This window comes from Halichoerus grypus, chromosome 12, assembly GCF_964656455.1.
Source record: "Halichoerus grypus chromosome 12, mHalGry1.hap1.1, whole genome shotgun sequence".
Classification (NCBI taxonomy): domain Eukaryota; kingdom Metazoa; phylum Chordata; class Mammalia; order Carnivora; family Phocidae; genus Halichoerus; species Halichoerus grypus.
In genome coordinates, this window is record NC_135723.1 from 95,014,437 (window position 1) to 95,026,350 (window position 11,914).

Here is an 11,914-nt window from a genome sequence, read left to right on the forward strand (position 1 = left end):
CACATCCCAGAGCCACTGACAGAGAAACGGAAGAATCAAGTAGGTAACGCCTGGCAGGTGCTTCTTGCAGCCTTCCTGCCAATGTCTTAATCCTCCCTCTGGGAGAATCAGGGAGAACCGGAAATTGGAAGGCTGGGTCCTGAGCATCACTGACAGCTTCCTGGCTAGTATTTATTACCTCAGGGGAGGGGAGCAGCCACGCCACATCACGCCTCGGAAGCCCTCTCACCACCCTGCTGGCGTGCGCCAGCCCCCACCTTTATGCCCAGCTACCCCAGGAGAGACGCTGCCTGTGTTTACAACACGCCCTCCCCTGGTCTTGCCCCTGAATCACAGCCTGCTGGCTGAGGGAGGCTCCATGAGGACCTACCTGCCAGACTTCTCTGTCACCAGCTGACAATTGACAGCCCCCCTTTCGGACTCCTGAATATACCCCCATTCTGGGTTCCCAACCCCTTGCCTTCCTTAACTTTTGGGATGTCCTGCAATCTTAGCATGGATCCCTCTTGCAAATACTTTCTTGGACGAGGATCTGTTTTTGCCGCAATGTCTAACTGCCTTGAACTTTTGCTTCTTTCCTGCGACTGGTCCTGATCCTCAGGGTTGGCTTTACTACACAATGGGTGGGTGTAACTCCAGGACGCTGCCCTTCTCAGTCTGCTGTCTTCTCTCATAAGTAAGCCGGCCAGGTCCAGAGAGGACAGCAGAGGCGTCTTCCTGAAAGTGGAAGAGCAGCAGATGTCCAGGGCATTCAGTACCAGTCCATGAGCGTTGGAACTGGCAAGACCTTAGACATCCAATCTGCTGCTAGCATTTCACAGACACGGAAAATTTGTCTAAATGGCTCAGCTGTAACCAAAATTCACGTTCTCCTACTCTCTTCTAGCATTCTTCTCCCTATCCTATGATGCTACCTTAAATGTATGGTGGATTATTTTTCTGATTTTTATTATGTAAAATGTGTGTAACACTAAACCCCGTTGAAATATGCTCAGAACCCCTACTCCTTTGGCTCATGCAGATTGATCAGCTCCTTCTGGGTAAAATGAGGTAAAAAGAACATTGTTCTAAGAGGGTAGATTTCATGTTAAGTGTTCTTACCACAATAAAATTAAAAAAAAAAAAAAAGAAAAGAACATTGTTCTAACTTAGAAGTTCCGGAGGTTTGTTCTTTGTGCTTAAGAATGGGTGTGTAAGAGGGGCACCTGGGTGGCTCAGTCGTTAAGCGTCTGCCTTCGGCTCAGGTCATGATCCCAGGGTCCTGGGATCGAGCCCTGCATCGGGCTCCCCGATCCGCGGGAGGCCTGCTTCTCCCTCTCCCACTCCCCCTGCTTGTGTTCCCTCTCTCGCTGTGTCTCTCTCTGTCAAATAAATAAATAAAATCTTTAAAAAAAAAAAAAAAAGAATGGGTGTGTAAGAAAAAAAAAAGAATGGGTGTGTAATCTTTGTGTATATGTTCAGGTCATTGTTTGGTTTAGGTGTTTTCATGGTGATAAGCTGAAGGGGACAAGGCTTTACTTTCCTGGGTGGTGGGGAGGGTGGGTGTTCACTTGAGGGCTGTTCACTCACCAAATCAATCATGATTGTCCTGCCAATGGGCAGTGGACACACCCAGATGGGAAAGTCCTAAAGAGACTGGAAATTTTGAATTCTGGGTGGCACGTACATGTTTTTCTCAAGTAATATGTACTCGTTTTAGGAAAAAAAATTATTTACTTATTTATTTTTAAGTAGTCTCCCCACCCAACATGGGGCTTGAACTCGGGGCCTGAGATGAAGAGTCGCATGCCCTACGGACTGAGCCAGCCAGACGCCCCTAGGAAAAAATTTAAATACACACAAGCAGAAAGAAGGAAACCAAAGCCATCACCTATTTCTCACACTCTTCGCATTTGACAGCATTTCCTTTCAAACAGACTCATGCATCTATAGGCAACGGGGTGGCTGGTGGTAGTGCGTGCTGGATTTCATTAGGGATGGTGGAAAAGTGTGTTGAGGGAGGAAACAGGAGCAATTTCTGCATTCTAAAGTGGGAGCTGCAATTTGCCACTTGATCTTTCTCTCGCTGTATCTCGAGTTCCCTTCACAGCCCAGGTTCTTGGAAGAGCCGCCAACATTCGTCCTCATTTCCTCACCTCCATTCACTCCTCATCCCACTCCAATCTGGCGTCTTCACTTCACTGAAACAGCTCGCACGGTGGTCTCCCGTATCCTCCATGTCAGCGGATGGGGTTCGTTTCTAAAATTAACCTGACACATCAGGAACATTCCACAGTTGACCCCTCTCTTGTCCCTGAACATTCTTTCCCGGTTTTCCTCCTGCCTTTGTAGCTACTCCTTCTTTGTCTTCTTTCTTTGCTAATTCATTTCATTCATTCATTCATTCATTCTTCATTCATTCCATATTACAAGTATTTCTTGAGCACCTCTATGGCAATACTATTCCTGGTGCTAGGGTCCAAAACTCATGCCTTCACAGGGCTCACAGTCTAGTGAGAAGTAGTTGGGAGGAGATACCAATATAGAAATTAAATAAGTATTATAATTTTTTTTTTTGGTATTGAAGCTCCGGACCTCACTATAGAATACATTTAAGGTGATAAATGCTATGAAGAAAAATGAAGGAAAGGAGGATAATAAAAGGCATTAGTATATGTAGTTTTACTTTTTCTTTTTTCTTTCTTTTCTTTTCTTTTTTTTTTTAGAGAGGGAGAGAGAGTACACATGCATGTGCGTTCTTGTGAGCACAGGGGGAGGGGCAGAGGGAGAGAGAGAATCTTCAGCAGACTTCAAGCAGGGCTTGATTTCACCACTCTGAGATCATGACCTGAGCCAAAATCAAGAGTTGGATGCTTAACTGACTGAGCCACCCAGGAGCCCCATGTAGTTTTGTAGTACGTAGTTTTAAATGTATGTAGTTTTTTTTTTTTTAAGATTTTATTTATTGATTTGAGAAAGAGAGAGAGAGAGAGAGAGGGCACAAGCAGAGGGGCAGGGCAGAGGCAGAAGGAGAGGGTGAAGCAGACTCCCCACTGAGCAGGGAGCCCGATGTTGGACTCAATCCCAGGACCCTGGGATCATGACCTGAGCTGAAGGCAGATGCTCAAATGACTGAGCCACCCAGGTGTCCCAAATGTATGTAGTTTTAACCAGGGTGGTCAGGGATGGTCTCACTGAGAAGGTGGCATTTGAGGAAGAGTATGAAGGGGATAATAGAATGACCCATGCAGATGTCTGGGGAAAAGCCTTCCAAGCAGAGAGACAGCAGGTGCAAGGCTCTTGGGTGGGAATGTGACTTGCATGTTGGAGGGGAAACAAGGAGGCCAGCATGTTTAGAGCAGAATGAGTCATAGGAGATGAGCTCAGAGAGTATGTGGGACTTGTTTAGGTAGAGCCTTTTACTCTGGCTTTCATTCCGAGTGAAATGAGAAAGGAGAGTTTTGATCAGAGTAACATGATGTGAAATGAGATGAAAGGATAACATTGGCATCTATATTTTGAGTAGACTGTAGGGAGGCAAGATAGTGCAGTAAATCGGAGGAGATAATGGAGACTCTGACCAAGAGAGTAGTGGTAGAGATGGGGAGAAGTCGCCAGATTCTGGAAATGTTTTGAAGACAGAGTCAGCAGGATTCCATGGATTTGTAGCGCCAAAGAAAGAGAGATGTCAGAGATGTATCCAAAACTTCTGGTCTGAACCAAAGAATGGAGTTTCTATCAGCTGAATGAGGAAGATTATGGGTAGAACAAGTTTTGGGGAGAAAGAGTCGGAGTTAAGTTTTGGACATATTTACTTTGAAATGTCTATTAGATAATCAAGTGGGAAGGATGAGTAAGAGGTTGGATGTATGTGTTTTTGGGTCATAGGAAAGATCCAAGATAGAGGTACACAGTTGGGGATCATTAGTATAGAGATGGCACCTATAGGCTCGGGACTGGGTATGGTCAGCAAGAAGAGTGCACAGATGGAGGAGAAGAGATGCAAGGACTCAATCTCAGCACTTAGAGGCTGAGCAGATAAGCTGGAGCCAGACAAGGAGAACGAGAAATATGAACCAGCGGGGTTGGAAGAAAATAAGAGAACATGATACACAGAGAGTGAAGCAACAGATGTTTACAGATGCTTCATAAAGAAGAGAGTAAACAACTGAATAAAATATAGCTGATATGTCAAGAAAAGTAGGAACCAAGAGTTGTTCATTAACTGGCAATGTGGAGTTCTTGAGAAAAGTAATGTTGGTACAGTGCTGGGGGTAAAAGATGACTAGAGCAAGTTAAGAGAAAATGGGAGAAGAAGAATTAGATATAACAAGTATACAGAACTCAGGAAATGAACAGAGAAATGGAGCGGTAGCTGGGGGGGCATTAATTTCTAAGTTGGGGCAAACACTAGCATATATCTCTATACTGATGAGAATGATCTAGTGGAGAAGGAAACACTGAAATTCAAGAGAGTGCATTAATTCCTGGAGCAATATCCTGGAGCAGATGAGGAGGTGTTGAATCTAGTGCAAGAGTGGTAGCGGCTTTATGGGTCATTTATTAGACTAAGAGGAAGGAGAGTAGAGGGCAGGAACGCAGACTCAGGGTGGGGGTGGACATCAGGGGAGCCTGGGCAAGGTCTTTTCCATTTCATCAATTTTCTCAGTGCAACAGGAAGCAAGGTCATCGGTGGTGGGAGTGGATGGGGTAGAAGTTGAAGAGAGGAAAGAACTAGAAGTCTTTTGAAAGAGTAGGAAGTGAATGGACAAGAGAAATTGGCATGGTTACGGGGAAGTGGAGTTGCTGAGTGGTACCAGAAGGCTTGTTGTCATGAATTTTAAAATGAGACTGGTCAGAAGGGCTGTGTGTTTGCCTCCTGCCCCATGCCTGGCTACAGGTGTGTGTTTGGTAGAGTTGGGTTGAACCCAGGTTTGGGTTTTGCCCAGTGAGTACCACAAAGTGGGATGCAGGAGGGATTTGAGGGCAGGTGCAAGGCTGTAGCTCTCATGATTGCCCGAGGCATTTCAACTGGGTAGGGAGGGCATGATGCAGGGGGAGATAAAGAGAAAAGCTGACATAAATTGTAGGTCCCAGTGGGTCCAAGGATTGTTAGGGTTAAGCTAAAAGAAGGGAGTGAACTGGAAAGATATGAGGAGCTGGTTGGAGAGAGGGTTGCTTGAAACTGTGATTGGGAAAGGGTGGTACAAGGCTTTTAGAGCCGGGGTTGTCCATCACAGTAGTCACCAGTGACGGATGACCGCTGAGCACTGAAATGGGCCTTGTCCGAATCGAGATGTGATGTAAGGGTAAAATGCATTCCAAATCCCCAAGACTTAGTACCAAAAAAATATAAAATGTTTTATTAATAATTTTAAAATATTGATTACATGTTGAAATGATAATATTTTGGATACACTACATTAAACCTATTATTGAAGTTACTGTGACCTGTTTCTTTTTTTTTTTTAAAGATGTTATCTTTTGACACAGAGAGAGAGAGAGAGCACAAGCAGGGGGAGCAGCAGACAGAGGGAGAGGCAGAAGCAGATTCCCCGCCGAGCAGAGAGCCTGAGGGCTCCGCTCGATCCCAGGACCCTCATGACCTGAGCCAAAGGCAGACGCTTAACCCACTGAGCCACCCCTTTAGTTTCTTTTTAAATTAAATATATGGCTCACATTTCTTTTGGTCAATATTGGTATAGGGTATTACCACAAGGAATAGTGCTTGAGGCAGAGCAAAGACGTGGGACCAGAGAAGTGCAAGGAACAGAGATGCAGAGGGAAGGAAGGTATCATCTTTGTGATGTTGAAATCACCAAGACTTATCAGCAACGTTATTTTGGAGAAAGTGCCCGTGAGCTAGGACATAACAATGAGAAACAAGGAGTAATGGCCCAGGGCAATAGATGGCTGTGCCACAGACAGACAGTAGGTGGGATAGTCCGATGACAAGATATTCAAAGCTGGGGATTTTAGGGAGGAGGGAAGGAGAATAGTGTGGAAGCAGTAACGAGGATCAAAAGGGAGATCTGTTCCACATCCAGGGCTACTGGTAAGAAGTCTAGGGGAAAACTTTTATTGCCACCTGAGAGGGCTGCAGAGGGGGGTGTGTCCTCAGAGGTGATCCAGGTTAGAGCGAGTGGGGAGAGAATGCTGGAAGAACAGGTTGGCAGTGGCTATGAGATCCCGAGGGCCCCAGCACTGGTGTCAGGAGCTGGGCAGAGGAGCAAGATGTGGGGTGAGCTGGGCATCTGGGGCTTCCTACCGTGACTGATATATGGGGTTAAGGAGCTTAATGCAATCACAGCACATGGAGGCCAGGTGGGGAGGGAAGGAGGTGCAAGGGAGGAGGCCTCCATTCTTCACCCCTGCTGGAGGGGAGGAGGGGGCCTAGGGAGGGGATTCTTTATTCGGAGAGTCGCGCCTCCCTCTCCACCTGTCCCACAAATGCTCTAATCCATCAAAGCCCATCGTAGGTCCTCTCAACTACTCACTAGGCGATTTTTTTCCAGCCAATAGCAGCTTCGCATTACTACGTGGAGGCAGATGACTCGTAAATGTGGATACTCCGCAGAGTTCTCTCTGCTCTGCTCTGGACCGGGATAGCCCACTGCCTACCGTACACCCTCTCATTCCTAGCAGGTCCAAAGCAAAACACAGTCTTCCTCCCAGACCTGCACCTCTCAGCCCTGAGCACCGCACTCTGGGCAGGTACCAGCCAGAAGCTGGGCTGGGTCCACGATGCCTCGTTCTCCTCAACTCCCCATCCTCTCCCCTCCCTGCCCAGGCATCAGATTCAAGACGTCACTAGGTTCTGCCGATGATTTCTTCCCTAAACAGCCCTCAATCTATCCACTTCTGTCCATCTCCACAAACATCCTCCTCCCCCATGAGTCTGTCCACATCTGTCCTGGACCCTCCTGCTATTCTCCACATTGCCCCCACAGTGAGATTTTCAAAACTCCCGTCTTTTCATGCCATTCTTTTCAACCTGGAACTCTGCAGTGGCTCCCCGCCGCTCGCGGGACCAAGTGCGCTCCGCATGTCTGCACCGCCCCCTCCCCAGCTCCCCGGAGCGCGCTTCCGCCACACCCGCGGAGGGTCCCGCCCAGCCCGCCTTCCCCCGCTCCCCCGGGCAGCGCGTGCCCACAGCCTGCAAGGGCTCTGCTCTTGCCCCTGCCTCTGCGTGGAATGCCCTTCCCCTCCCACTTTGCCTCCTTAACTCCTTATCTTTCAGATCTCAGCTTGGCCATCCCTTCCTGAAGCTCCCGCACCAGATCGCATCTCTCATGAGACATCATGTATCTTTCCCTCGAAGTCCTAGTAACAGCTGCAGTTTTGCATTTATGATTATTGGATTAATATTTATCTCCCCTAGTAGCCTCTCCAAGGGCGTGGCCCTTCATGAGGCCTTGAGCTCATGTCTGTTATTGCTCAATATTGTATCCCCAGCACCTAACGAAGTCCTGCACACGGTAGGTACTCAACAAATGTCAGTTAAATGGATAAATGAACGACTCAAGATGATTTAAAAGCCCTTAAACACAGGCCTTTCTGATCTAGTATGAGATTTCCATGGTTCAGGAGCTCACTTTCAGTCTGCAAATGCACACATGGCCCCCCGCTCTGTGGCAGGCGCCGCGCTAGGTCTCCTAGGCCCTGCTACTACAGAGATTACGACAGCTTGGCTGGAATTGGGTGGGTTGCTGGTAGCCGAAGCGTGTCCTCTGCTCGCATCTCACACTGGAGTACAAAGGCTTGTCTCTTGGCTTTGCTCGAGAAGCGAGAGGGGACAGTCTATGTAGGAAGACGTCTGTGTTCTGGGTGGATCCTCTCTCTGAGATTGGGTGTCCGTTTGCCGCGTGGGTGGCATCTCTGGATGGCAGGTAAATAAACCCAGTGGCAGGAAGGCACCCCAGGAAGCTTGAACAAGCTCTGTGGCTTTGCTCGGGAGCGCCCACTTCCTTTGTCAGAATTAGCCTGGTGGGTTTCTTCATATTAGGCCCATCTTCTTAAAGGCAGTAACCACGAAAGAAACAGAAGTACTCCTCGTCTCAAGCACCTAGGTTATCTCTCTATAGTTAACCCCCCTACTTCCCGAGATATGTACTCTCTAGAGCCACTTAATCTGCAATTTTTGGTGACAAACACTCGAGCTTCTAGGCCAGACCTCTCTGATTTTGGCTTGCTTGGGCTCAGGGAGAAGGAAGGCAGCAGATGCTTTCGCTAGTGGCTGGACCCTGTGCCAGCAAGCCCCCCGTGCTGCTGTGGGAGCCCTGGGTCTCTTTTCCTGTCTGCCCTTCCCAGCTCCCTGGCTGCTGACTCTTCGCCATCTGACCATCTGTCCTCCTGCCCCCCACGGCCACCATGCATTTCTGCCTTGCTGACACAGCGCCTTTGGGTGCCCATCTGGCTCCGACCTGGGGATGGATGGAGCCCTGCCTTCCACTGCTCCTCTGACCTCTGCTCTCCGGATGCCCTACACAGGCTCTGCTCACTGTGGCTTGGGACCTGGTGGGACCATCATAATGAGGTTTAAGGGGCCAGAAGGCCACCCAGTTATTGTAAGGAGTGTGGCCGCACCAAGCAGCACTATTGGGTGGGCGAAAGCTTTTTTCCTAACCTGAACACTTACCCTATTATACTAAAATATCCGCTTAAGTGTTTTCTCCTCTAGATGGAGAGTTCCTTGAAGGCAAGAACTGGTTTTATCTTTATATCCAGAGTGCCTAGAATATAGAAGTTATTAGTAAATGTTGGTTGAACCGAAGTGAGGGAGGGAAGAGAAAAGTGCACCGAGGATGTTGTTTTGATATCAGCCTGTTGGGCCGGCCCTGGAAGAAAGGAGGACAGAGGGGGCATTTGTGGTTGTCAGTGCATCCTTTCCATGGCAGGGGGGTGGGGAGGAGGGGGTGGCCCCTGGGCTGGGCAGGACGCTGCTCTTACTTGGCTTTGCCACCAAGCTCCCTGGGTCTTGCTGGGTGCTGCACCAGCCCCGACCCAGCCCCTGCCTGGCGTCTGTCCTTCCAGCTGCGAGAGCTTATTTTGCACTGACAAGAAATGCAAGGGGGACTAGGAGAGGAGTAAATATTGGAGGAAGCGGGAGAGCTGCAGACCCTGTGCTCCCGGTACTCAGTGCAAGAGAGCCCTCCAACCGAAGGGAAGAGACAGTGGCCTTGTCATTGCTCTTCTTTCTTTCTTTTCCTTTTTAAAAATTATAAAAGTAATGCATGTTAATGGAGAAAAAGACAACAGTTATAAAAGTCTTCTGCTTGCTCCCAGTTCCATACCATAACACCAACCACTGTTAACAACTCTTTGAGAAGCCTCCTGGAAATGTTCTGTTATACAAAACTATATATTATACAAAAGCATAATATACAAAAGGTTGCTTGTAGCCTAAGCATGTCTTCTGCTGGCATCTCACACTTGGGTACAAAGGCTTGTCTCTTGTATGTATACACAAAATCTCCAGCGTGCCTAGAATGTAGATATAAAATACATATATATACATATATATGTATATATAGATCTCATATATACAAAACGTGAGTGTGAATACATACATGCAGATGGACAGACAGACAGAAAGGCACCAGTACTTCAGTGAGGGATGGAGTCGGAGGCTTACCTGAAGAGGTTGTCGATGCACCAGGCTGGGGCTCTTGAAGGGAAGAAATGAGGGACTGCAAGGGTGTACATGGGGGGCAGAAGTATACAAATAGTAAAATATTTGTATTGCAATTTTTCTCTTTTTTTGCATTGCAATTTTTTTTTTTTTTTTTTTTTTTTTTTTGCAGTTTTGGAGTTGAAAAAAGAAATCCAACATCTGGTTGGCTTCAGTTTCCTTACCTGAAAAATGGGATAATAATGTACCTTCCTCACAGGTTTATTGTGAGGATAAAATAGGGGGGATATGTTTAAAGTGCTTAGTCTTGTGCCTGGCTGCACACATAAGCTGCAGCTCAGTGTGCTATTATTATTGGTGGTGGTGGCGTTACGTGGTGGTGACGTTATGGTGGTTGCGGTTCCTGCCCTTGTCTCAGCATCCCGCACCACGTCCGGAGCGTTGTTGACCCTCTGTCTGCAGCCAGCATACAGAAAGAACTCGGTGATGACATCCCTCTTTTCATTTCGGAATTCCTTGCCCTGGTTCCCTCCTTTTTTTTTTTTTTTCCTCGACTGCCTCTAACTTCTTGTTTATGTTGTGTGCCCTTGAAGCAAACCTTCTGAGACCTGGTGAATATCGGTCCTCGGAGGTGTGCAGAGATGTTTTCGGTAGCAAAAGGTCACGTCCTCTCTCTCGCCTGGCCCCAGAGAACATCTACTCACTTTCTACACTTTACACCTACTGCCCAAAAAAGCCAATTAGAATTGCTTACTTAAGAAAATACCTAAGAATCCGTAGGGCTGCCCCTGTTCATTGTGTGCATTGTGTGACCCTGAAGCTACGCTTGAGATGTCTCAGCCTAGTGAATGTGTCCTTCTGGGATGCTCTGCAGCGTTTCTACTTGTATTTAGAAAAGCTGGCTTAAAACTCTTAGGTTTAATATTCTGTATCCCAAATGCTCTTAGTTGTCAGTAAAACGAAGCCTGCCTACGCACTCTTCTATTCTTGATTTATAAATAGGTTCAGCTGCCTAACAATTAAACGTACTATATTTCGCACACGCACATTCCTTAAGGAGACATTTGGAGGGTAGTCGGCTTTTACTCTTGCAATGCTATCTGGAAACCATCTTCCTAGCTTTTATCCCCAAGTGGGTGTATAGTTCACTGTTGAACAACGTGGGGGTCAGGGGCCCTGACCCCTGTGCAGTCAAAAATCTGCCTATAACTTTTGACTCCCCCAGACTTTACTAATAGACTGTTGTCTGGAAGTAACATAAGCAGACCATGAACACATATTTTGTATGCTATATGTATTATATGATGTATTCTCACAATAAAGGAAGCTAGAGAAAAGAAAATGTTAATTAGATCTTAAGGAAGAGAAAATACATTTACAGTACTGTATTCCTCAAAAGACAAAACAAAACAAAACCCTGCGTATAGATAGACCCGCACAGTTCAAACCAATGTCGTTCAAGGGCCAACTGTCTTTTGAAGGGTTGGCAGTGAGACTTTGGGTCCGTAAAGCCCAAGACACCATCTCCGACATGCACGGAAAATCTAGTATCAAATTTCTAGCAGATCTTCATAGGGACAGGCCCAGAACCAGCTCCTACGTGTCAGAGGAGGTCTGCACTGCAGGCTCAGTATCATACTTGGCCACACGTGCTTGTGGCTGAGAGAAATCCCGGGGCAGACAGTAGGACGCTAGAGAAAAGAAAAGATGAGTGGGGTCATAGAAGGAGATGAACGTAGAATTAGTTACTCCATAAGGTGGAAGAAAGGAGCAGGGCTTTGCGTGTACCAAGGCCCATGAGAGGTCTGCCTGCCAACCCCAAGGGGAAACTGGCTCTAGGTTAACCCACCAGAATTTCCTTTCTGGGCAGAACTGGGACTTGAATAATAATACTGAGCATTATATGGCACTTTCAGATATGGAGTTTTATTTGTTTTTCCATACAATGCAATAAGGTCGGTGGATTGAAGATCACCCTTTTTTTACAGAGAAAATGAAGCAGAGAGAATGAAGACACTTGTCACTTATTTTGGGCACTCAGGCTGGGTCTCTGAAGCCTGACCTCACTCTGCTCTCTTGTATCCAGGGTTGCTTTACCTGACACCAGAGCATAGGGGAATGAGCTCTCACATTACAGCCCTCAAGATACCCAGTTCTAGTCTAGACCCTGAAGCTTACTGGGTAGGACCTGGCCGCATCACCTAAGCTTCCAGCCTGTTTTCTTTCTTTTTTTTTTTTTTCAGATTTTATTTATTTATTTGACAGAGAGAGACACAGCGAGAGAGGAAACACAAGCAGGGGGAG

At 47.1% G+C, this 11,914-nt stretch overlaps 1 long non-coding RNA gene across 1 annotated transcript; it reads left to right on the forward strand.

Annotated features, from left to right (window-relative positions):
* The first annotated feature begins 7,680 nt into the window (after positions 1–7,680).
* LOC144379615 (uncharacterized) lies at positions 7,681–11,235 on the forward strand. The gene is made up of 3 exons (XR_013442917.1): positions 7,681–7,868; positions 8,290–8,496; positions 9,783–11,235. It is a non-coding gene; the product is annotated as an uncharacterized LOC144379615 (long non-coding RNA).
* The last annotated feature ends 679 nt before the right edge of the window (positions 11,236–11,914 follow it).